The 24,468-nt window shown below is 43.3% G+C and overlaps 1 protein-coding gene across 6 annotated transcripts in view; it reads left to right on the top strand.

Moving 5' to 3' along the window:
• The first annotated feature begins 5,951 nt into the window (after positions 1 to 5,951).
• The window catches only part of CNOT1 (CCR4-NOT transcription complex subunit 1), a 111,297-nt gene continuing 92,780 nt past the window's right edge, over positions 5,952 to 24,468 (top strand). For all 6 annotated transcript variants that reach the window (XM_032424020.1, XM_032424021.1, XM_032424019.1 and 3 more), the window contains exon 1: positions 5,952 to 6,103. The gene's annotated coding sequence lies outside the window, so the exon portion shown is untranslated. The remainder of the gene's footprint in view (positions 6,104 to 24,468) is intronic.

The following is a 24,468-nucleotide window of genomic DNA, read 5'->3' as shown; positions in this document are numbered from 1 at the left end:
TGCCCATCCTGGAAGAGTTTTAGCAAAAGTATTTCTCCTGGACCATTTTCCAGCGTTGAGATTTTTTTTTTAACGATTTTATTTATTTGACAGAGAGAGCAAGAGAGCACAAACGGGGGAGCGGCAGAGGGAGAGAGGGAGAAGCAGGCTCCTTGCTCAGCAAGGAGACTGATGCGGGGCTCGATCCCAGGACCCTGGGATCATGACGTGAGCTGAAGGCAGATGCTTAACTGACTGAGCCACCCAGGCACCCCGAGATTTTTTTTTTAAGATTTTATTTATTTATTTGAAAGAGAGGAGAGAGTGCAGGTGGGGAGGAGCAGAGAGAGAGGGACAAGCAGACTCTGCACAGAGCGCAAGCCCAACGCAGGGCTCCATCCCATGGCCCTGAGATCATAACCTGAGCCAAAATCAGGAGTCAGATGCTTAACAGACCGAGCCACCCAGGTGCCCCCAGTGTTGAGATGTTTGACCCATTCGTTCTGTAGGTAACATACAGGCTTCATTTGCTCACTACTTTTTACCTGGTTTGTCTTTTGCTCCTCCAGAGAGTGACTGTAAATGGTTGTAAAAGGCAGGGGTCTTTTTTTCTCAGATTCCTAAGACTCTATGCTGTATTTGGAAGAGATTAAATGTTTGATGGACTTATACCTTAAAGAGGGAAATATGGAGTGCTGAAGAGGAGTTTGGAGGACAATCCTTGACTTATTGGCCCCCTCCCACCTGCAGTTCAGGATATGGTATAAGTTGAGGTCTCTAAGTTCCCTAAACTGATAGTAGAGAGGAATGTTAGATTAAAAATGTTAAGTCCGGGGAAAGGAGAAAAAAAAGAAAATAATGTTAAGTCTAAGTTGCGGCTGAGAGAGTTCCCTGAGAAATTTATAATAATAAATGAACTATCTGCCAAGGCAGGGGCCCAGATGGGCAAAGGATGAAGAGTTTGGGCTCATGGTCCAGCTTCCAGGCAATTACTTCAAACAGCAGGTCTGTAATCAGGGACGACACAGAAAATTAGAGCAGAGTCATAGACTCTGTCCAGCTCAGAATTCTGTCAGGTGTCCTAAGTTGCACTCATCTGCCTAGAGCCCAGGCAGGCTTCTTGGACTTGCCCCAATTTGTTTGCAAACATCCATTTAGATAATTCTAAAGTATTTACGAACCAAAGGAGGTGACGTGTGGCCTTTCCTTTTACTTCCTAGCTTCTTCCTTGTTTTCTCATGAAAAGAGGCAGTGGGATAAGTAACCTTAAATTAAGTCAGAAGCTCCTATACAGCCCTAGGATAAATTTCCTGTTAAGGAGAGGATCTAATGATTTAAACGTAAACTCAACTGGAAAACACCAAACACACAGCAGTATTTTCAGAACCTGTATCACTTCATAACACCCTGTCAGATGACACATCACATTTTTTTTTGGTTTGGAAAATATCTGGCTGCTAATGGGCCATTGAACATTATGGCTAGGAGGTTACCTGGGCAGGGGTTTTTCCAAACTACAGCTGAGAGTGTGGTGCCTGAGAATGTGAGCCCTGAAGTCTGACTGTTTGGGTTACAACATTTGTTCTGCCATTGACTAGGTATTTGACCTAGGGTGAGTGACTCAACCTCTCTGAGCCTCCGTTTTATGATCTGTAAAATGGGGTAAATAACTCAGTCCCTACCTCACAGGGTCCTGAAGTGTGGATGAGATAGTATAAAATCGTACTGTTAGAATACAAGTTGATTAAAGAAATCTATGCGCATGTAAGAATTCCAGCACCCCACAGCAAGTCCTTGGCTTCCTAGAAGTCAACAGACCACAATTTGGGAGCCACGTAATGCTTGCCAATATCCTCAGAGTAGAGAAGAAGGGGAAATAAAGGCCCAGGGAGGGGAAGTGACCTTCCCAAGGTTACACAGAAAGTTAGGGGTATGGCCTGGTTCAGGACTTGGGTTTCAGAATTTCTCCCTGAGCTTTTTGCTGTGTGCCTCCCTGGACATCCTCCCCTCAGGATAGAGCCACCAAAGTAATACCGAAGCATGTGTGCCTGGGGAGTCAGGAGTTTGTTGCTAGCCAGTTGTGATGGGCTGGAAGGAGATCAGGATTTAGGGTTAGGCTGTCAGGGAGTTGCTTTGGATAGGACAGAGAATCGTAAGGTAGTCAAAACTATTGTGAATTGAGAGGCGCCTGGGTGGCTCAGTCGTTAATTGTCTGCCTTCGGCTCAGGTCATGATCCCAGGGTCCTGGGATCCAGCCCCGCATCGGGCTCCCTGCTCAGCGGGAAGCCTGCTTCTCCCTCTCCCACTCCCCCTGCTTGTGTTCCTGCTCTCGCTCTCTCTGTCAAATAAATAAAATCTTAAAAAAAAAAAAAACCTATTGTGAATTAAATTTACTGAATCACCTGATAAATGGGACTGAAAAACAGGAGCATGAAATAGTAAGTCTTGCATTTCTCCTTACCCTTCTTCCAAGCACCTCAAAAATAATATAGTTCACACAGATCTTAAAGTCTCAAAGTCCTTTGTCTTCTGGGTAAATTTGCCTCCACCAACTGCAACCCAGTTCAATAAGGGTTTTGTTTCCTAACAGGTAGGTTTCCTCCTCCAGGCTATTTTGGGAAACAATTAAAAGAGTTTATAAAGTTCTTCCAGAGCTGGGGATGCACAGTTAATTGGAGGGTGAAGGACTGGAAGAAGGCTAAGGAAAGAGGCCAGGTGAGTAATCAACAGGTGGCTGAAATATCCTGTTTCTAAATTCGTTTGAACCCCAGGACACATATTTGCTGAGTTGTATAGGTGATTCAGTGAATCCTTTGTGAAGGTCTCTAGTAAAATAGTTTGTCTGGGCATGATTTCCTACTATGTCTTTCAGTAAAATGAAAAAGGTACACCCGGTGATCTCCATTACCTCTTACAGTTTGTGAACATTCTGTAAGTCTCTTTGCTTTCTAGTAGGGACAGAAGCCACCCAGAATTCTTGACAACACACAGTTGAAGGACTTTGATCTCCAGGCTATTGTGCGAATCCTGCAGGTACCTGGCTAAGTCCCCAGGACAGGTCAAATTCTAGGAGTGGTATTGATGTAGTTTCAAGGGAGGGACTGGCAGTGGGCTTAAGAATGTCCTGGAACAGCCTCAGTATAAAGTAGCAAACCATTTTTCTGGCAAAGACAGACCGAAGTGGGGAAAGGCAACTCAGTTTTATTTCAACTTATTTTAGGAGATCTATGTTTGAGGCCTGAACTAGTTGTAGAATTACCGAGTTGACCTTAGATAGTTGACCTTTATGGGTCTCACTTTGTCTCTTTTTTAAAAATTCAAAAAAAGAAAAATTTTAAATTACACAAATAAAACATGAATACATCCTCTTTGGAAATGGTTCAAACAGTGTGGTAATATATAGAATAAAAAGCAAAAGTTCCCTTTGCCCTACCCCATTCCACTTCCCTCCCCAGGGATAACCAGATAACCACTGGTGTCAGTTTGGTAGGGAGGTGTATCTTTCCAAGCCTTTTTTTTTTAAGATTTTATTTTTAAGTAATCTCTACATCCAATGTGGGGCTCGAACTCACAACCCCAAGATCAACAGTCGCATGCTCTACTGACGGAGCCAGCCAGGTGCTCCTAAATTTTTTTATGCATTCAGTTATATGTAAATAGGGACAAAGTTTTTTTGTTTTTTTTTTTTAAAGATTTTTATTTATTTTTTGACACAGAGAGAGAGAGAAAGCGAGAGAGGGAACACAAGCAAGGGGGAGTGGGAGAGGGAGAAGCAGGCCTCCCGCTGAGGCGGGGCTCGATCCCAGGACCCTGGGATCATGACCTGAGCCGGAGGCAGACGCTTAACGACTGAGCCACCCAGGCGCCCCGGGACAAAGTTATTTTTTCCTACACAAATGGTAATGTACTGATTATGCTATTTTTTTTTTTTCTATTCTACACCTTTTTTTCACTTAACAATAAATCTTGGAATCATCCCATATCAGTACATATAGATTTGCCTCATTCTTTTTAAAAACTTCATAGTATTCCATTGTATGAATGTAGCAAAATTTATTTTAACCTGTTCCCTATTGTTTCCAATTTTGGGAGGCCCCATAAACAATGTGTCAGTGAATTTTTATACATTCGTATCTGTAAAAATTTGCAATATTTACCTGTGAAATAAATCCTAGACATGGAATTACTGGGTCAGTGGGTCTATGCACTTTTAGTTTTGATAAACTTGCCCAAATGCTGCTATCCACAGAGGTTTTAGCAATTTTATACAGCAACAAGGTATACAAAGGTGTATTCCTTATCCTTGGTCCGTTTAAGGGGCCTTTCACCACTAACATTATAATGCAAGTCTATTTCTCTGTTTCCTGATTTTTCAACATTCGTTTGTGTGTCTACCACATGCCAGGCACTGTGTTAGCTGCTGAGAATACAGCTATAAACAAGACCAAAGCAATCCTTGCCCTTGCTGTATGTGGGGTCCCTGGGTTTCATACAGTTGCTTGAAAACGGAAGACACTGAGTAAATGTCTGCTGAAAGAGCTGGCCTCCAACCAGGAAAGGCAGATGTCAAAAAGTATTTTTAGGACATTATGCTAAGTGAAATAAGCCTGTTACAAAAAGACAAACACTGCATGATTCCACCTATATAAGGTATCTAAAGTACTCAAACTCTTAGAAAGTAGCATGGCCGTTGTCAGGGACTGGAGGGAGGAAGCTGGGAGTTGTTCAATGAGTATAGAGTTTCTGTTTTACAAAATGAAAAAGTTCTAGAGATCAGTTGTACAACATGCATATAGTTAACCTTACTGTACAGTACATTTAAATATAGTTAGGATAAATTTTATGTTGTTTGATCACAATTTAAAAAAAAAGTATTTTTAGGTAGTGAGACAGTTGGCTGGGAGACAAGCTACTGAGTCTAGCCTAGGATGGGGTGATGAAGAGAGTAGGTTTTTTTCAAAAGGTAGAAAAAAACCAAGCAGTCCACACGTCCTTCCCGGTCCTCCCACCTTTGTCTGGGAACAAGGTGACCATAAAATCTTACATTCTGCTATAGATAAATCGTAGCAAAGGTATGTTTCTATGTTTTTCTTCTGAGAGCCTTTCCGATACCTCTCTGATAGGTATCGGTTCTGATACCGCATACAGGGCGTAAGCCCAAAAAGAGAACCTTAGCTTCCTATCTTTCTGTAAGGGGTCCCTTCTTCAATAAGCAAAACTAGATAAGGAGAAAGTTCTGATAAAGTGAGGCAAACTAGGACAAGTAGGAGACTACATTCCCCAGCATGCACTGGTCTCTCAGGACGTAGTCAATGACGGAAGAAGACGCGATACTTTAGCGCCAGGAATGGGGCGTGGGGATGAGGGACGACTACACATCCCAGAACGCAAAGCGCCCCTACTCTAGTTACAGTCCGGCTTGCTTTTTGGTAACTGGCGTTCTCAGCCAAAGGGGCGCGAAGGGAGGGGAATGCAGCCCCGCTGTGTACCGGACTTAACATTCCCAAAGAGGAAGAAGAGTCGGGGAAAGTACCTTACTCTCACCTAAAGTAGTTCCCGCGCAGGGTGGCGAGGGTTTATGGGCCCCCTCCCTTATTTGTTGTTTCTCAGAGGCAATGCCAGGCCCCTATTGGTCGAAGACCTCGAGGGCAGGTGGGAAGTCTGTGAAGCCCCAAATCGAAGTTATCTGCGTCTCCCCATTGGTCTTCCTCTCGAGCGCAGGCGCGAGGGCGCCGACTCCAGTCCCCAGGGACGGGCGAGCGGCAATTGGCCAAAGCCCGCGAAGTAGGAGTCCGGATTGGTAGTTGCTAGCAGGAGCCTGGTTTCTTCCTTGACTTCTGCGAGTGGTAGTGTGTGATTGGTTTAAATCCGCGGGCACCTGGCGGTGATTGGGTGGGAGCCACGGGTTGGGTACGATCATTGGCTGGTGGTGGGGCCATCCCTCCTCGGGCGGGCAGCGAATGATGAAATGGGAACGGGGAGGGGAAAGGCCGCGACGTGAGCGCGCGACCTCCGGCGCCATTTTGTAGAGAAACAAGCGGAGTTAACCGAAGAGGGGGTCGAGGAGAGCCGGAGTCGGGGACTCAGGAGTTTCCTGTGTCCAGCGCTGCCGGAACCGCCGGAGGTGAGGTGGGCCGGGGTCGGTGGCTGGGGCCGGCTGGCGGTGTCAGCTACGGAACGCGAGTGCCGGTGGGCGAAGGAACGGGGGTGGTCCAGGGGCCATTGGGAGCGTTTCCCGGAGCTCCGCGGAGTGAGGGGCAGTCGGGACAGGGAAGTGGCGAGGCGGGAGAGGGCGGACTCTTCCCACGGCTCGCGGAGTCTTTGGACTCTGAAGAGTAGAGGTCGGGGGGAAGGCTTCACGGAGCGGAGGGCAGAGCGCGGGGTGAGACCAGGGGTGGTCTCCGGCCCGGGCCTGGCGGCTCTGAGGGCGGCGGTGGCGGCAATTCGGGCGACTGGGCCTCGCTTCGCGCGGGCTGCACTCTCCTCAGCCCCACGAGCTGCTCAACTGCCCCTTTCTCTCCGGGCTTCCGGATGGGTGCAGTGGGCTTCGGCCCCCGAGGCCTAGTTCCAGAGGTGAGGGTCCGTGTTTGGAGTAGTTGCAGGCTCCTGGTTCTTTCTGGTCGACCTGGAGCTGGCAGTCCCCCTCCCTCTGCCCCCGGCACATTGTCAAACCCCCGGTGTTTCGGGTGTCCGCCGGTGGGAGGGGCGAGCGGGAGCCAGCACTTCCTCATTACTTCTTGCCACAGGTTTTGTTCCACTCGCGCGCTGGGGCGCTCAGACTTTCTCCGAAGTCGGCCCTCACCCAGCTGTGCCGGTGTCTGAGCTGTAGTGGCGGTTCTGCTCTCCCGTGGGAAGTGTCCCCCCTGGTGAGCCGAACGTTTGTAGGCCTCGATGTGGGGAGAGATTCCCTTCCTACAGGTCGGGTAGGGGGGTTGCTTAAGGCCAAACCAAGTGCTCTTATTCGATACCAGTTCCTTTGCAGAATTCACCCAACTAGCCTCACACAGATAATTACCCACGCTAGGAGTACGATTTGTAGTTTAAAAAAAAAAGAAAAAGAAAATGCCTGATATCTGTGGGTTTGGAAATGCTGTGTTTAAAATAAACTTTGAGAAGTAAACTTTTCCCCTGATACCACCCAATCAAATGTCAGATTTCTTAGGACTCTAATAAAAAGTCTGTTTTCTTCCTGTAAGCTGAGTAATGATACTTAATTTCTCTCGTTATTTCTCTATAATTTTATTGCCTTGGGGGATTATTTTAACAGCCAATAATTTGAGTAAATATAATTGAGTATTTTGGGGGGAAAAATTCTGACCATTGCCCTCATGACAATCCGTTTGATAGGAATAGGGATACATAGACGAAAAAAAGGGAGGACAAATAAAAAATTAGAAAGCAGGTCAAACAGATTAAGAACAAACGTGTTTTTGTTGAGGTATTTGGGTGTAATATGTTAGTAATCTGGCTCAGGTTGACATTCTTACCCTTTTAAAGCTGGGCAGCATAGTATTTTAGCTATTAATAAGATATATGGTAACAGTTTAAATAGTCTTGTTTTAGGGCACTGCAGATTGTTACCTTGTCTGCGGAGAAAATGAGCTGATGATACATAAAGTTTTAGGCATCTAGTTGTACCTTGACTGAAATGGTAGCATGTTGATAAAACCTGTTGAGAGTTGAGAGGGTTGGTCCCTTTTCCTTTTTTTTTTCTTTTTTTTTTTTGAAGATTTTATTTATTTATTTGACAGAGAGACACAACGAAAGAGGGAACACAAGCAGGGGGAGTGGGAGAGGGAGAAGCAGGCTTCCCACGGAGCAGGGAGCCCGATGCGGGGCTCCATCCCAGGACCCCAGGACCCCGGGATCATGACCTGAGCTGAAGGCAGATGCTTAATTAACGACTGAGCCACTCAGGCACCCTGGGTTGGTCCCTTTTCAACAAGTGTGGGTCCCAAGTCCTTCATTGGAAACTTAACTCTAGAATCAAGGCACAAAGACTTGACCATTAATAACTGAAAGCATTTCCCTTTCTTGCCTAAGATTGTATGTAATCTTAGAAGTTTTAAGGCAGGGTTTTGTGGCATCCTGGTGGAACTGAACTGAAATGCACTTGGTTCCTAATTCAAATGGATTAGTTTCTGGCTAATTTTTTTTTTTCTCTCTAGTCTCTAAATTTCTACTGGGCTTGTTTAAATCCCGGTCTCTTCAGCGTGGAATCTTGTCAGGCTAAGTACTGTGACATTCTTCTAATTTTGGGTTATGTCATTTAAAAACTACTGTGTGAAGGCAGGAGAGGAAATGCTTGCTGTCTCTTCAAGACATTGCTTCAAGACTAAGCTCATTATTCTCGCATGTTGCTTTTTCTAAACATGTTTTGGTTAGATTCTGATACGTAGCTATGAAAAGCTTTCTTTTTAACCCGCCTAAGTTGATGAACTTGAATTTTTATTTCATTCTATGAGGTAACAAATCTTTGGCATTCAATGCCATGGAAGGGAATTTGTCCATAATACTAATTGAATGCTCACACGTTCTTTAAGACGCTAATTTTTGGTAAGATGTTTATGCTTCTGGAATGACCAAAAATAATAGCCTGCCATTTTGAAATGCTGTATTTTATGAACTGGGTATCCTTTATTAAAGTACAAAACTAACTTTCAAGTCACTTAATATTAGCTGAAGCACTTTTTAAAATATTTTATTTATTTATTTGACAGACACAGCGATAGAGAGAACACAAGAAGGGGGAGTGGGGGAGGGAGAAGCAGGCTTCCCGTTGAGCAGGGAGCCCGATGTGGGGCTCGATCCCAGGACCCTGGGACCATGACCCGAGCTGAAGGCAGACTCTTAACGACTGAGCCGCCCAGGCGCCCCTACTGAAGCACTTTTTAAATGGCCCTCTGACCAAACTGAACTTCCTGCTGGGACGTTTCAAAATGGTATCCCACTGAGCCTTATTTTAAGACCTTATATATAGAAAAATCCTACAGTTCCTTTTCTCTTTGCTCACAATTTTTACGAAGCATGTTTCAAAGCTAAAATGGATTCAAAACCTTTATGCGATAGATTATTTTAATGTAAGAATGTACCAAAGCAAATAAAACAAATTGTTCATTGAAAAGCACCTTTAAGAGATGCCTGGGTGGCTCAGTTGGTTAAGTGTCTGCCTTCCGCTCAGGTCATTGAGTCCCGCATGGGGCTCCTTGCTCAGCGAGGAGCCCTCTTCTCCCTCTGCCTGATGCTCTCCCTGCTTGTGCTCTCTCCCTCTCTCTGACAAATAAATAAAATCTTTAAAAAAAAAAAAAAAGCACCTTTAAGAATTCAGTAATTAGAGGTGTAGACTTAATCTGAAACCCTGTGTTGAGATTTGAAGGAAATGCAGACTTTAGAAGTGTAGAGTGTAGATTTAAGAAATGCCTTTCTGTCTTTAATGTTGGAAAGCTCAGCATAAACCTCCAGTATAAAATGTTTTGGTTAATTTTGTTAACAGTTGTTAGGAGGACATTCCTAAAATGTTGACTGAGATGTTAAACTGTCTGCAGGAGAGGTGTGTGTGGGGGGGGGCTACTGATTATATAAAATATAAAAGGGAATGAAGGCATATTTCGAAAGACATCATCTCTTAATCCTCATTAAGAGCTCAGCATCCATTTCAGGTAATTAGTTTGAAAGTTTGTCACCTTGGATTTATAACTCATAGTTTTGAAATGCATGTTAGTTTTAAATTTTAATGTAGACTAATCATAAGAATAGATAACCCTTTGTTTCAGACCCTTTCTTTCTTCCCTTCTATTTCTCTATCCCCAACTTGGGCTTGAACTCATGATGCCAAGATCGAGTCCCATGCTCTACTTACTGAGCCAACCAGGTGCCCCCCCTTGCCTTTTTTTTTGCAGGAGCTAGCTTGCTTTCCTTGCTTTCTTGCTTGCTTTCTTTTTAAAGAGTTTATTTATTTGAGAGAGAGAGAGAGAGTGCATGAGTGAGCGGGGGGGGGGGGGGGGGGCGCGGAGCAGAGGGAGAGAGAGAATCCCAAGACTTTCGTGCTTAGCATGGAGCCCAACGCAGGGCTCAGTCCCGGACCCTTAGGTCATGACCTGAACTGAAATCAAGAGTTGGCACTCAACCGAAACACCCAGGCACCCCTTTGCAGTAGCTTTCTAACTAATCTACATTCCAAATATAATTCCAGGAGTATTGTTAATTCTCTACTGCCCAGTTGCCTCCTAAATCACTGGTTTGAAAATAGCGATCCTCTGCTCAAAAGTCCTTCAAATCCCTTGCCTGGAGCTGTGTAAGTGTTGATCCCTCCCTACCTGTGGCTTCATATTACTATCTTGTACTATAGTCACAGGACTGTTACACAGTGGTTCCTGAATACATCTTTGCCCCTTTTATCTGGAATGTCATTGTTTGTGTCTACTAAAACATCTATCATTCAGACTCAAATGTGTCTATACAAATCTCTGCCCTGATTTTCCTAAGCAAAATTGATTTCTTATATACCTCTTGGGCAGTTTCACTTACCTATAGCATATACTGTTTTGCCTTGTAAGTTTTCTGCCTCATTTTATAGTGGGTAATCTTCCCTTCCCCCTCCTCCCCAAACATGTTATTGCCCTGAATTGTAATTGAATAATGCTTCTTGTTACAATTGGGTAGATTTATAGTGTTTTTCTTGGAACTATATACTTCTAATTCTGTTGACATCTTTTATTTTTTTTTTATTTTTATTTTTTTTAAAGATTTTATTTATTTATTTGAGACAGAGAGAATGAGAGAGAGAGAGAGAGCACATGAGAGGGGGGAGGGTCAGAGGGAGAAGCAGACTCCCTGCCAAGCAGGGAGCCCGATGCGGGACTCGATCCAGGGACTCCAGGATCATGACCTGAGCTGAAGGCAGTCGCTTAACCAACTGAGCCACCCAGGCGCCCTGTTGACATCTTTTAGATGGTTAAACTTTGAAAGCTAGTCATACCGAATTATGGTATCATCCTTTAGGAAATTGAAGCCAAGGAAAGTAAGGTGACTTTCTTAGTTTAAGGTCAGACAGACCAGGTTTTCCTACTATATTGTAATGTTCATTCTGTCTTTCCACATTCTGCTTGACTTCAATACAAGGAAAAGAAAGATGTATGAATTCATCAAAAAAGAGCATTGGGGTGTCTGGTAGCTAGGTCAGTTAAGTGTCCGATCCTTTTTTTTTTTTTTCTTTTTTAAAGATTTTATTTATTTATTCGACAGAGAGCGAGCGAGAGAGGGAACACAAGCAGGGAGAGTGAGAGAGGGAGAAGCAGACTCCCCGCGGAGCAGGGAGCACAATGCGGGGCTCGATCCCAGGACTCTGGGATCATGACCTGAGCCGAAGGCAGACGCTTAACAACTGAGCCACCCAGGCGCCCCCCCCCTTTTTAAAAAGATTTATTTATTAGAACATGTGTGAGCAGGGGAAGGAGAAGCAGACTCCTCGCTGAGTGCGGAGCTCAATGAGGGGTTTGATCTCATGACCCTGAGATCATGACCTGAGCTGAAATCAAGAGTCGGATGTTCAACTGACTGAGCCACCCAGGTGCTCCAAGACTTCTGATCTCAGGGTCATGAAGTCAAGCTCTGCTTTAAAAAAAAAAAAAAAGGCATAATCTTTGTGGTTAAATATTTGTTTTTTGAGTGTCATTGTATAATTAAAATCTCTGGAGGCTCGTTTGGTAGTTCAGGATTTCACTTTTATTTGGTGGATTGGATTTTAGCACATCATGACTATCTCTATTAATAATAATTCTACAGAATTAAACTGTTTCTTAGGTAATTAATTACCTAGGGAGATTTTTTCTTTACTCCTAATGTGTGTTTTCCCCAGTTTTATTTTTATAAAGATTTTTTATTTATTTATTTGACAGAGAGAGAGACAGCGAGAGAGGGAACACAAGCAGGGGGAGTGGGAGAGGGAGAAGCAGGCTTCCCGCGGAGCAGGGAGCCCGATGCGGAGCTCGATCCCAGGACCCTGGGATCATGAGCTGAGCCGAATGCAGATGCCTAACAAGTGAGCCACCCAGGCGCCCCTCCCCCATTTTATTGACATAATTGATGCACAGCACTGTATAAGTTTCATATGTATAATTTAACGACTTGATCTGGATATATTGTGAGATACCGCCAGTGTTTATTTGGATAAGATTTTCTTAGTTGTGACCAAATACAGATTTTTTTCCTCAGCAATTTTTTTGTAGGATAAGACACAAGATTTGAATGTTTCTTCTCTTCACTGTGAAAATACAAAACTCTAAACTGACAAAAAGGTGGTCTTTCCTGTTCTATATAGTTATTGTGAATGGTCATTATTTAACCTCAGTATAAATTAACTTGTACTTCTTTTAAGACCTCCAAAGGATGGGGTGGGACTTAGGTTTTTTTTTTTTTTTTTTAAGATTTTATTTATTTATTTGACAGAGACACAGCGAGAGAGGGAACGCAAGCAGGGGGAGTGGGAGAGGGTGAAGCAGGCTTCCCGCGAGCAGGGAGCCTGATGCGCGGGACTCGATCCCAAGACCCTGGGATCATGACCCCAGCCGAAGGCAGATGCTTAACGACTGAGCCACCCAGGCGCCCCTGGGACTTAGGTTTTAAAATGTTCTTGAGCACTGTAAATTGAATACTGACAGATACGAATAAGTTTTCTCTTGGTGTAGTTTTATATATATACATATATATATATAACGTTACACATATTTAATATGTATGTATTTTATACATATATATTTTAAAGATTTTATTTATTTATTTGACAGAGAGAGACACAGTGAGAGGAAACACAAGCAGGGTGGGTGGGAGAGGGAGAAGCAGGCTTCCCTCCAAGCAGGGAGCCTGATGCAGGGCTTGATCCCCAGGACCCTGAGATCATGACCTGAGCTGAAGGCAGACGCTTAACGACTGAGCCACCCAGGCGCCCCTAATATATATTTTTAAGATTTATTTGAGAGTGAGAGAAACTGTGTGTAAGTGTTTAAAGGGGGGGGGGGGCAGAGGGAGAGGGAGAGAGACAATCCCAAGTAGACTCCCCAAGCAGAGAGCCCAGCTCCAGCCCAATCTCACCATCCATGAGATCACAACCTGAGCCAAAACCAGCATTTGGATACGCAACCACTGAGCCACTCAGGCAGCCCTGGTGTAGTTATATTTTTAAAGTAGCTTGAAGAAGGATACTCCATTATCTTTTAGTAGTCAAGCATATTTATACTATGTAACTTTATAATTTTGTAATTACCACTGGGAAGATGCTTCTGAATAGTCAGTTGATTCCAGATCAAGACCTTGATTCTTTTCTGATTTTGGAGTAGACATACTTTTCTGGTTCACTTTCTTACTTTTTTTTTTTTTAATTAATTTATTTTTTTTTTATTTTAAAGATTTTTATTTATTTATTTGAGAGAGAGCGAGCACATGAGAGGGGGGAGGGTCAGAGGGAGAAGCAGACTCCCTGCTGAGCAGGGAGCCCGATGCGGGACTCGATCCCGGGTCTCCAGGATCATGACCTGAGCCGAAGGCAGTCGCTTAACCAACTGAGCCACCCAGGCGCCCCTTTTTTTTTTTTTTTTTTTTTAAATAGGGGTTTATTGGGGTTCTTGGTAGGCTCAATCTGTAGAGCATGGGTCTCTTGGTCTCGGGGTCATGAGTTCAAGCCCCACGTTGGGTGTGGAGCTTTACTTAAAAAAACAGGGATTTATTTGCTAGCACTAAGTCATACTGTGCTGATGTATGGATTGGATTAAATCTTGAAAATTCTGAAGTATCCACAAAAGGCTATTAAATGTTCTTTAACAGTATTAAGAGTCTGTTGAATCCAGTAAAATTGCTTATTTATTTTTAATTTTTTTAAAGATTTTATTTATTTAGGGGCACCTGGGTGGCTCAGATGGTTGGGCGTCTGCCTTCGGCTCAGGTCATGATCCCTGGATCCTGGGATCGAGCCCCATGTCCGGCTCCCTGCTCAGGGGAGCCTGCTTCTCCCTCTCTCTCCGCCTGCTGCTCTGCCTACTTGTGCTTTCTCTCTCTGTGTCAAATAAATAAAATCTTAAAAAGATTTTATTTATTTATTTGACAGAGAGAGACACAGCGAGAGAGGGAACACAAGCAGGGGCAGTGGGAGAGGGAGAAGCAGGCCCCTCGCGGAGCAGGAAGCCCGATGCGGGACTCGATCCCAGGACCCTGGGATCGTGACCTGAGCTGAAGGCAGACGCTTAACGACTGAGACACCCAGGTGCCCTAAAATTGCTTATTTAAAGTGGCATGGTTAGGAAGCAGTTCAGCTCTTGCTTCATTTATTATCTTACTTCAAACCTATTTACTACTTATTGACCAATATGCCTTTGAATATTTCCTTAATCCTTGTCAGCAAGTTTTATACTAGGCTTTTCTAAGCTCAGTAATACATAATTTTGGGAGGTTCATGATTGGATTATTCCCACTTGTTTGCACTCTTTAGTTTGGGTAATAGAGAGTTAAGTCTACCATGTATATACCCACTGTTATGGCATGAATATCTATTCATGACTATTCCCTTTCCCTAGGGTGACTGGCTGGCTCAGTTGGTAGAGTCTGTGGCTCTTGATCTTGGAGTCATGAGTTTGAGCCCCACATTGGGTGTAGAGATTACTTAAAAATATATATATATAATGGGGCGCCTGGGTGGCTCAGTCGTTAAGCATCTGCCTTCGGCTCAGGTCATGATCCCAGGTCCTGGGATCGAGCTCCGCGGGAAGCCTGCTTCTCCATCTCCCACTCCCCCTGCTTGTGTTCCCTCTTTCACTCTGTCTCTGTTGAATAAATAAAATCTTTAAAAAATATATATATATATATATTTAAAAAAGAATCAAATAGTGTTTTTTTAAATTATTATTTATATATTTATTTCACAAAGAGAGAGAGAGAGACAGCGAGAGAGGGAACACAAGTAGGAGGAGTGGGAGAGGCAGAAGCAGGCTTCCCGCGGAGCAGGGAGCCCCATGTGGGGCTCGATCCCAGGACCCTGGATCATGACCTGAGCCGAAGGCAGACGCTTAATGACTGAGCCACCCAGGCACCCCAAGAATCAAATAGTGTTAAAAAAAGGGAGGCACCTGGCTGGCTCACTGGCTCAGTTGGTAGAGCTTTCAACTATTTTTTTTTTAATTCTTTTATTTAGGGTGCCTGGGTGGCTCAGTTGGTTAAGCGACTGCCTTCAGCTCAGGTCATGATCCTGGAGTCCTGGGATCGAGTCCTGTATCAGGCTCCCTGCTCAGCAGGGAGTCTGTTTCTCCCTCTGACCCTCCCCCCTCTCATGTGCTCTCTCTCTCTTTCTCATTCTCTCTCTCAAATAAATAAAATCTTTAAAAAAAAAAAAATTCTTTTATTTATTTATTTGAGAGCGCGCACGCGCGCCAGAGAGAGAGAGAGACAGTGAGAGAGAGCAGGAGCTGGGAGGAGAGGGAGAAGCAGACTCCCTACTGAGCAGGGAGCCCAACTCAGGGCTCTGTCCCAGGGCCCTAGGATCATGACCTGAGCTGAAGGCAGACGCTTAACTGACTGAGCCACCCAGGCGCCCCAAGCTTGCAACTCTTGATCTTGGGGTTGTAGGCTTGAGCCCCATGTTGGGTGTAGAGATTGCTTAAAAATAAAATGTCGGGAGCCTGGGTGGCTCAGTCAGTTAAGCTATCGACTCTTGATTTCAGCTCAGCTCGTGATCTTAGGGTTGTGAGATCGAGCCCTGCCTCCAGGCTCTGCACTGGATGGAGCCTGCTTAAGATTCTCTGTCTCCCTCTCCCCGACACACTCTGCCTCTCTCTAAATAAATAATAATAAAAATAAAATCTTAAAAAAAATTCCTCTTCCCTTTCAAACGGATAAATATGCCAAATATTGCAGACGTTGAGGTTGTCTGTCCAAATGTAAAATGTAGAAATTATATGAAAGTATTTGGTCATGCCCAGTCATTAAGCCCTTAAGTTTTCTGGCAACCACAAAACATTAGTACGATACCTTAATATACTAAGTTAGTTTTGGAATATATATTTATATAAATTTTAAGATTTTATTTATTTGACAGAGAGAGACAGTGAGAGCAGGAACACAAGCAGGGGGAGTGGGAGAGCGGGACTCAACCCCAGGACCCTGGGATTGCGAGCCGAAGGCAGACGCCTAACAACTGAGCCACCCAGGTGCCCCAGTTTTGGAATATTTGTATAAAGCTTTGTAGAGATCTTCTGTGTTTGGGTTTCAGTGACTAATTCTCTCGTAATGTGCTATTATTACCTACCTTGCTTCTACCCTTGGTCCCCTATAGTTTGTTCTCAGTTCATCTAAAGTGATTCTTAGGTTTTGAAAGTCCTATCATGTCTTCCTGTTCAAAACCACCTGTTGGTTTGCCATTTGTCTTTAGTAAAAGCCAGAGTCCTTTCATTATCTACAGGATTTAACTCTGCCCTATACCTCCTCACATATTCCTCCTTCTCCCCAACGTACTCTCTTTACCCCCACTCCCCCCAGTAGGTTTCCTTTAAGTACCTTTGGCCTTCTTGCTTTGCCTTACACATGCTGTGCACTCTCTTAGGAAGCTTTTGCACCAACTGACCAGTCCTTTTGCCTAGAACATTTTCTCCCAGATGTGTGCATAGCTAAACCCTTCAACTCCTTCAGGTCTCCTCAAGACTTCTTTCTTGGGGTTCCTGGGTGGCTCATTTGGTTAAGCGACTGACTTCGGCTCAGGTCATGATCCCAGGGTCCTAGGATTGAGTCCCACATTGGACTCCCTGCTCATTGGGGATCCTGCTTCTTCTTTTCCCCCTGCCGCTCCCCCTGCTTGTGCTTTCCGGCTCTCTCTCTGTCAAATAAATAAATAAAATCTAAAAAAAAAAAAAAAAAGACTTCTTTGGGGGCGCCTGGGTGACTCAGTCATTAAGCGTCTGCCTTTAGCTTGGGTCATGATCTCAGGGTCCTGGGGTCGAGCCCTGTGTTGCACTCCCTGCTCTGTGGGAGGCCTGCTTCTCCCTCTCCCACTCCCCCTGCTTGTGTTCCCTCTCGCTGTGTCTCTCTCTATCAAATAAATAAAATCTTAAAAAAACAAAAAAAGACTTCTTTCTCAATAAGGCTCACTCTGACCACCACACTAATTGCAACCCTTCAGTCTCCCTATTTTTTGGTTCACTTTACCTTGGTGTTTTCTTTTTCTATAGTACTTAGCATTTCCTACATGTTTCATATATATATTTTTATATTTCATTTTTTGAAGTAATTTCTCCTCCCAATGTGGGGCTCGAACTCACAATCCTGAGATTAAGAGTCACATGCTCTACTGACTGAGCCAGCCAGGTGCCCCATTTCATTATTTATGATTATATTTCTGACCTCCAGTGGGAATGCAGGAATATATGTATGTCTGTTCACTGATGCATTTCAAATACCTGACACATGGTGAATACTCTTACAGTAAATATTTGATTGGGTTAATATGTATAATAAAAGTGCGTAAACTGTTCCTGTAATAAGCTGTGGTAGCCACTTCACATAAGTCATATACTATTTCTTACTATCTGATGAATTTAAGTTGTGTTTGGCTTTGTGTTAACTTTGTGGAAAGCTAGACTTGAGGTGTTCACATCTAGGGCTCACCCTACAGTAAATAGATGCAAAAGCCATTTTCTCAGCAAGGGCACTATTGGTGTTTGGGCAGGATAGTTCTTTGTTGGTGGTGCTGTCCTTTGGTTATTTCATCTCCAATTTTCATTAAGTGCCAGTGGCTCTTCCACTGCTACACATTTCAGAATGCTTTTGGAGATTACATGGCCCTCCAGTTTATTCCAGTAAGTAACCTCTTGAGGAAGATTTGTTTTCAGGATTATTTTATTTACTTTAGAGCCAGTTACTATTGGTGTAAATCACAAATTACTTAAAATTTAATTTTACAGTGTCACAAGTGAGATGACTACATGAAGAGAAGGAATAGCCTATTTCACTGATTCTAAAACATTGTCAACATTTTAACATCTCTGAAATTGGATGTATCATGTTCTAAGAAGAGTACTGTCCAGTAAACTTCCTTAGTGACACAGAAGTAGAGATGCTTCTGTACTTAAAGACTAACCAAGCTGTGTGGCGCCTGGATGGCTCAGTGGGTTAAGCATCTGACTCGATCTCAGCTCAGGTCTTGATCTCTCCAGGTCGTGAGTTCAAGCTCTGCGTTCGGCTGTATGCTGGGCATGGCATGGAGCCTACTTAAAAAAAAAAAAAAAAAAAAAGACTAACCTGAAATGAGATTGTGGAAAATTATCTCTATTTAATGGGTGATGAAGGTGGAAGAACTTTCCCAAACTTTGGCTACATTTTTTTGGTTATGTCTAGTCAAATTGTATTTTAGGGAATTAGAAATTGATATGATAATGGAGTTATCAGAGTTCTGGAATGTTTTCAGTGCCCTCAAAGCTGCTTGGCAGTGATGGTGAGGAAGAGCTGTAGAATAAGCCCAAGGCATGTCTCTGGGAGCTGATGTAAAGGATGATACACATGAAACAATAGTGAGCAGTGTGATTAAATTTTACAGTGCATCAGACATACTAAAGGGGAAGAGAGGTAGATTAGTAGATTAGCCTGTAGATGATCTGAAGTGGTTTGGGAGATTTTGGAGGGGCTGGGGTTTGGGCTAGACCCTGGTCTTATTACCTCATGCATTATCCACTTATGGAGGAGTCTTGGCCTGCCTCCTGGTAACCACTAACTTCCCTCTTTTGAAGGTTATCAGTGATCACTTAGTTGCTAATTCTGATTATTTATAATTCCTGTATACTTTTTGTACACTGCCAGCTATACCTTTATTTTTAAAAATACTTATTTTTATTTTTGAGAGAGAGCAAGCGGGGGGTGGGGGGAGGGACAGCAGGAGAAGGGGAGAGAGAATCTCAGAAAGACTCCCTGCTCAGTGGGGAGCTCATCACAGGGCTTGATCCCGCAACCCCTGAGATCATGACCTGAGGCAAATCAAGAGTCAGATGCGTAACTGACTGAGCCACCCAGGCGCCCCTGACAACTATACATTTTAAAATACCTCCCCCATGGTTTTCATAGAGTATGAATGTATTAATTATTGGTTGTGGCATAGCAAAGTACCCCAGAATTCAGCCATTTAAAACTTCGTTTTCTGTTTCACAGACACAGCTTGGCTATTTGCTTTTGACTCAGTGTCTTTCACAAAGTTGCAATGCAGGTATCCACAGGCTGAAGTCATCTCGAGGCTGAAGGGTGGAGAGTTCTTATAAGCTCAGTCACCTGGCATTTGGCATGCTTCAAATCCTTGCTGGCTGTTGGTTGAGAGACATCTGTTGCTTGCCACATATGCCTTCTCCATAGGGCTACTCAGCATGGCAGCTTGCTTGTCTTGGAGCACATGCTCAGAGAGAGGTAAACAAGGCAGAAGTCAGTCTTTTTGTAATTTAATCTTGGAAATGACTGTTTTCTTCTTTTGAAGCCACATTTACGGTCCATCCCACTCATAAGGGGAGGGGATACATAAGGATAGACCTATTAGGCAGGGATTGTTGGGTTATTTTATTTTACTTTATTTTTATTTTTTATTTTTTTTAAAGATTTTATTTATTTGACAGAGAGAGACAGCGAGAGAGGGAACACAAGCAGGGGGAGTGGGAGAGGGAGAAGCAGGCTTCCCGCAGAGCAGGGAGCCCGATGTGGGGCCCGATCCCAGGACCCCGGGACCATGACCCGAGCTGAAGGCAGATGCTTAACCACTGAGCCACCCAGGCGCCCCTGTTGGGTTATTTTAGAGGCTGCCTGCCACAATGGACATTTGTCAAAGAATCGTCCTTGGAGCTCTCTTTGGGGATGCTATCTGTTTGTAGGTTTTACTTATTACCACTAAGTAGAGGACTCTGCTTGGCTTCTGATAGTATGCATTCTAAGTTTCTTCTATCACTCTGGCTACTCTTCATTTCGCTTCTTGTGTTTCTCTCTCTTTTTTCTTTTAAGATTTTTTTTTAATTTGTTTTATTTTTACTATTTTAAGATTTATTATTTATTTGACCGAGAGAGAGAGCGCGCGCGCACAAGCAGGGGGAGTGGGAGAGGGAGAAGTAGGCTTCCCGCGGAGCAGGGAGCCCGATGCGGGGTTCAATCCCAGGACCCTGGGATCATGACCTGAGCCAAAGGCGGACGCTTAACCACTGAGCCACTCAGTCATGCTGAGTTCCTCTTTTTCTATCCACCTTTAAAATGCTAAGCTTCTTTAGGATTCTAAAACCCTTATTTTCATTCTATAGTTCTCATTTGCTGTTTCTTTTAAATGTTGATGACTCCCAGATCTATTATTTGCAGCTCACCCTTGCTGTTCTGCAGGCTGTAATTCTCAACTGCCCAGTGGATTTCATCTGTGTCACTCCAGATAATGTCCCAAATAGAATTCCTCATTTTCTTTCTTGCCATGTAAACTTTGTCTTCTCTGTTGTTTCATGTCAGAAGTAAGTGGAACCCAGGTGCTTAGTGGAAATGTATTTGACTCTTCTTTTGGTTCAGTTCTCTTGCTTATTCGAATACACAGTTTCAGAGTCCTTGCATTTCCCTCCTTAATGGGTTCACTTCTCTTTCCCTCTAATATATATTTTTTAAAAACATTTTATTTATTTGAGAGAGAGCATGAGCAGGGGCAAAGGGAGCGAGAGAATCTTAAGCAGGTTTCATGCTCAGTGGGGAAGCCCATCGTGGGGCTTGATCTCAGGACTGTGAGATCATGACCTGAGCTGAAATCGAGTTGGATGTTAACCGACTGAGCCATCCAGGAGTCCAGCTTCTAAAAATTTTTACCTGATCCTGTCCTTTGTTAGTAGGCAAAGCAGGTTAGGGTTGTAACAAACAACCCCAAGCTATCAGTGGCTTAAGAGTAGACATTTATATTCAGATAACTTTTATTGAGAATGTTCATTAGGTTGCCTTATTCAGGAACCTAGGCTCCTTCCATCTTACGGCACTTGTTTTCTCTAGAGGGAGTCCTCTTCATTTAGCTGGCAGATGGTGATAAAACCAGAGGGTCAAGAGTAGGAGGTTTTATGGACCAGGTCTGGAAGTGGCTGGTATCACTTTTGGCCTACATTTCATTGGCTAGAACTTAGTTTCTTGGCCACATCTATGCAAGAGAGGCTGAGAAATGTAATCTAGCTATTTAGTGAGGAAGAGGAAACATTAGGTGAGCATGTAGCTAGTCCGTCCTACTCCCTGATTCCCTAAGATATATTCAAACCAATCTGTGTAGCTTCCAGGATCGTCTTTTTTTTTTTTTAAGATTTTTATTTACTTATTTGAGAGAGATCACATGAGCAGAGGGGAGAGGTAGAGGGAGAAGTAGATTCCCCGCTGAGCAGCCTGATGTGGGACTCGATCCCAGGACTCCGGGATCATGACCTGAGCCGAAGGCAGACACTCAACTGACTGAGCCACCCAGGCACCCCCAGGATCATCTTTATGATAGAATCCAGATGTCTGAAATGGGTTCTATACATATGAGAGAAGAAAGCCACAAATTGGGTCTCCATTACCACCAGAAGACATTTCATTTTGGCCACTGGCAGGGTTAGTGTGTGTAGGTTGTACTTGGGGCTGTGATTTATTACAGCAAGAGGATACAGAGCAAAATAAAAGGGAAAAGGCATATGAGGTGAAGTCTGAGGAAGCTAGACTCATGCTCTCAAGCTGACCCTCTCCCAGTGGAGTCATACCGGGCTTACTTAATTCCTTCAGCAAGGAATTGTGACAACACGTGTGTGAAATGTTGCCCAGCAGGGAAGCTTGTTAGAGAATCAGTGCCTAGGATTGTTACTGGGGACTTGTCATGTGGACATCTTCTGCCTACCACATACTAAAATTCGAGGTTCCCGGAGGGAACTCAGGTGTTCAGCATAAACCACATTTTTGGGTACGGTTTAGGCACAGTGAGCCACTCTTAATTAGTTCTGGGAGTGGGGATTAGTTTTTCCTAAATCAGGTTCTGACACCAGCCAAAGGCCAACCTGGCATGTTTAAGGATAGCAGTCTCAGACCTTCTGTTAACTGTTTTCTGCTTAGTGAGTGAGGTGAATGGTCTCCATGGAAAGGGAGTTTGTATAGAGAATTTTGGAATATGCAAAACTTTGTTGACCTGATACTTTACTTAAATTACTTTTCTATTTCAGTAGGGAAAAACAGTTCAATTCCCTTCCTAGATAGTTATTTTTGTATCATTCTAGATAATCTGCATATAAGGACATATATATACAGAGTGCTGTTCTGTAATTTGCTTTCCTCCCGATAGATAATTTCTAATCTTTCTAACTCCCTTTTGAAGTTATTACATAATATTCCTTTTTATGATTTACTTAACCATTGCCCTTTTGATGGATATTTAGGACATTTTCACATGATATGATTTTAAATAGTTGTTTCCTGGATGAAAAGGGAATGAATTAAAGATGACTCCTGAATATTCAGTGCAGAATTGGGGCTTTAGGGTTCTAAAACTCTTATTACTCATCCTTTATGTAAGGTTGGAGATATCAGGGTTGGTTGGTTTGTTTTAGGAATTGGTATTAAAACAGTTATTTAGACAATGATTTTTGAAGGTGCAATGCTAGGGTTTTTGTTCTTTTTTTTAATCATCTTACATCTACTATCCAGTTCTTAATGTTCTCTTAAATATTGTCTTTAGGGGCGCCTGGGTGGCTCAGTCATTTAGTGACTGACTCTTGATTTTGGCTCAGGTCATGATTTCAGGGTTTTGAGATGGAGTCTGGGCTCATGCTGGGTGTGGAGGCTGCTTAAGAGTCTCTCCCTCCCTCTGCCCCTCCCCTTTCTGTCTCCCCTCTAAAAAAAATTACTGTCTTTAAAATTCTATTAGTAATGACAACACAGACTGTTTTTCATATATTTATATGTGTGTGTGTGTGTATGTTTGTTTTTTAAGTAAGGTCTAGGCCCAAAGTGGGGCTTAAACTCAAAACCCAGAGAGCAAGAGTCACATGCTCTACCAGCTGAGCCTGCCAGGCAGCCCTCTTCATCTATAAAGTTGGGATAATACCTTTTTCTTTTTCTTTTTTTTTTTTTTTTAAAGATTTTATTTATTTATTTGAGAGAGTGAGAATGAAAGAGAGAGAGAGCATATGAGAGGGAGGAGGGTCAGAGGGAGAAGCAGACTCCCTGCCGAGCAGGGAGCCCGATGCGGGACTCGATCCAGGGACTCCAGGATCATGACCTGAGCTGAAGGCAGTCGCTTAACCAACTGAGCCACCCAGGCGCCCCGGGATAATACCTTTTTCACAAAGGGTTGCCAGGTTTAAATTAATATATGTAAAATGCTTAGAACAATTCTGTTTTTAAGTGTTTGTTGTGATTATACTTGAATAAGTTACTCTATTTTGTACACAATAATTATAATTAAGATTTTAATAAGTGAACCAACATTTTGGATGAGTGGGTTGGAAGTATACTATAAATCTAGAATCTCTGTGTCTTGAAGAAATATTAAATATCGGGATGAGTATTTTGTTTTGAGTTGGTGATTAGTTGGTCATAAAGTTCCATAGGAAATAGCGCGCTCTCTCTCTTTTTTTAATTATTTATTTGAGAGAGAGAGCAGGAGCAGGGGGAGGGGAGGTGGAGGGGAGAGGGAGAGGGAGAAGCAGGCTCCCCCCTGAGGAGGGAGCCCGATGCGGGACTCCATCCCAGGACCCTGGGATCATGACCCGAGCAGAAGACAGACGCTTAACCAACTGAGGCACCCACGCGGCCCATGAGCTCTCTCTTTTAAGGAAACCAAGGGGAAAAGTGGGGCATCTGCGAAAATTGGTATTGGTTGTTTGTGGATGCTAGAATAAGATACCTTTCTTGATTTATATGGGTCATTAGGAGTTTACAACTTCGTCCAGTATGGTAGCCTCTACCCGCATGTGGCTGTTTAAATTTATACTAAGATTAGTTAAAATTAGATAAAATTTTTATTTTATTTTTATTTATTTATTTTTTAGATAAAATTTTTTAAAAAGCTGAGTTCCTTAGTCACTCTTACCACATTTTATTTTATTTTATTTTATTATTATTATTTTTTAAAGATTTTATTTATTTATTCATGAGAGACAGAGGCAGAGGGAAAAGCAGGCTCCCCGCGGAGCAGGGAGCCCGATGCGGGACTTGATCCCAGAACCCTGGGATCACGACCTGAGCCGAAGGCAGACGCTTAACCGACTGAGCCACCCAGGCGTCCCACTCTTAGCACATTTTAAGTAGCCACATGTAGTTAGTAGCTTCCACATTGGACAGTACAGATGTAGAGCATTTCCATAATTGGAGGAAATGAGAAAAGAGATCACTCAGCTCGACTTCTTCTAAATTGGAATGCTTCTTTTCACAGTTGGGAAGAGAATTTTCAAGGTCAAATCGTAGTATTAGTAGACTTAAGTATTCACCAATTTAAAAAAAAATTTTTTTTTTTTT

This window comes from Phoca vitulina, unplaced genomic scaffold (assembly GCF_004348235.1).
Source record: "Phoca vitulina isolate PV1807 unplaced genomic scaffold, GSC_HSeal_1.0 scaffold30, whole genome shotgun sequence".
Lineage (NCBI taxonomy): Eukaryota > Metazoa > Chordata > Mammalia > Carnivora > Phocidae > Phoca > Phoca vitulina.
This window is presented reverse-complemented; position numbering and strand designations above follow the sequence as displayed.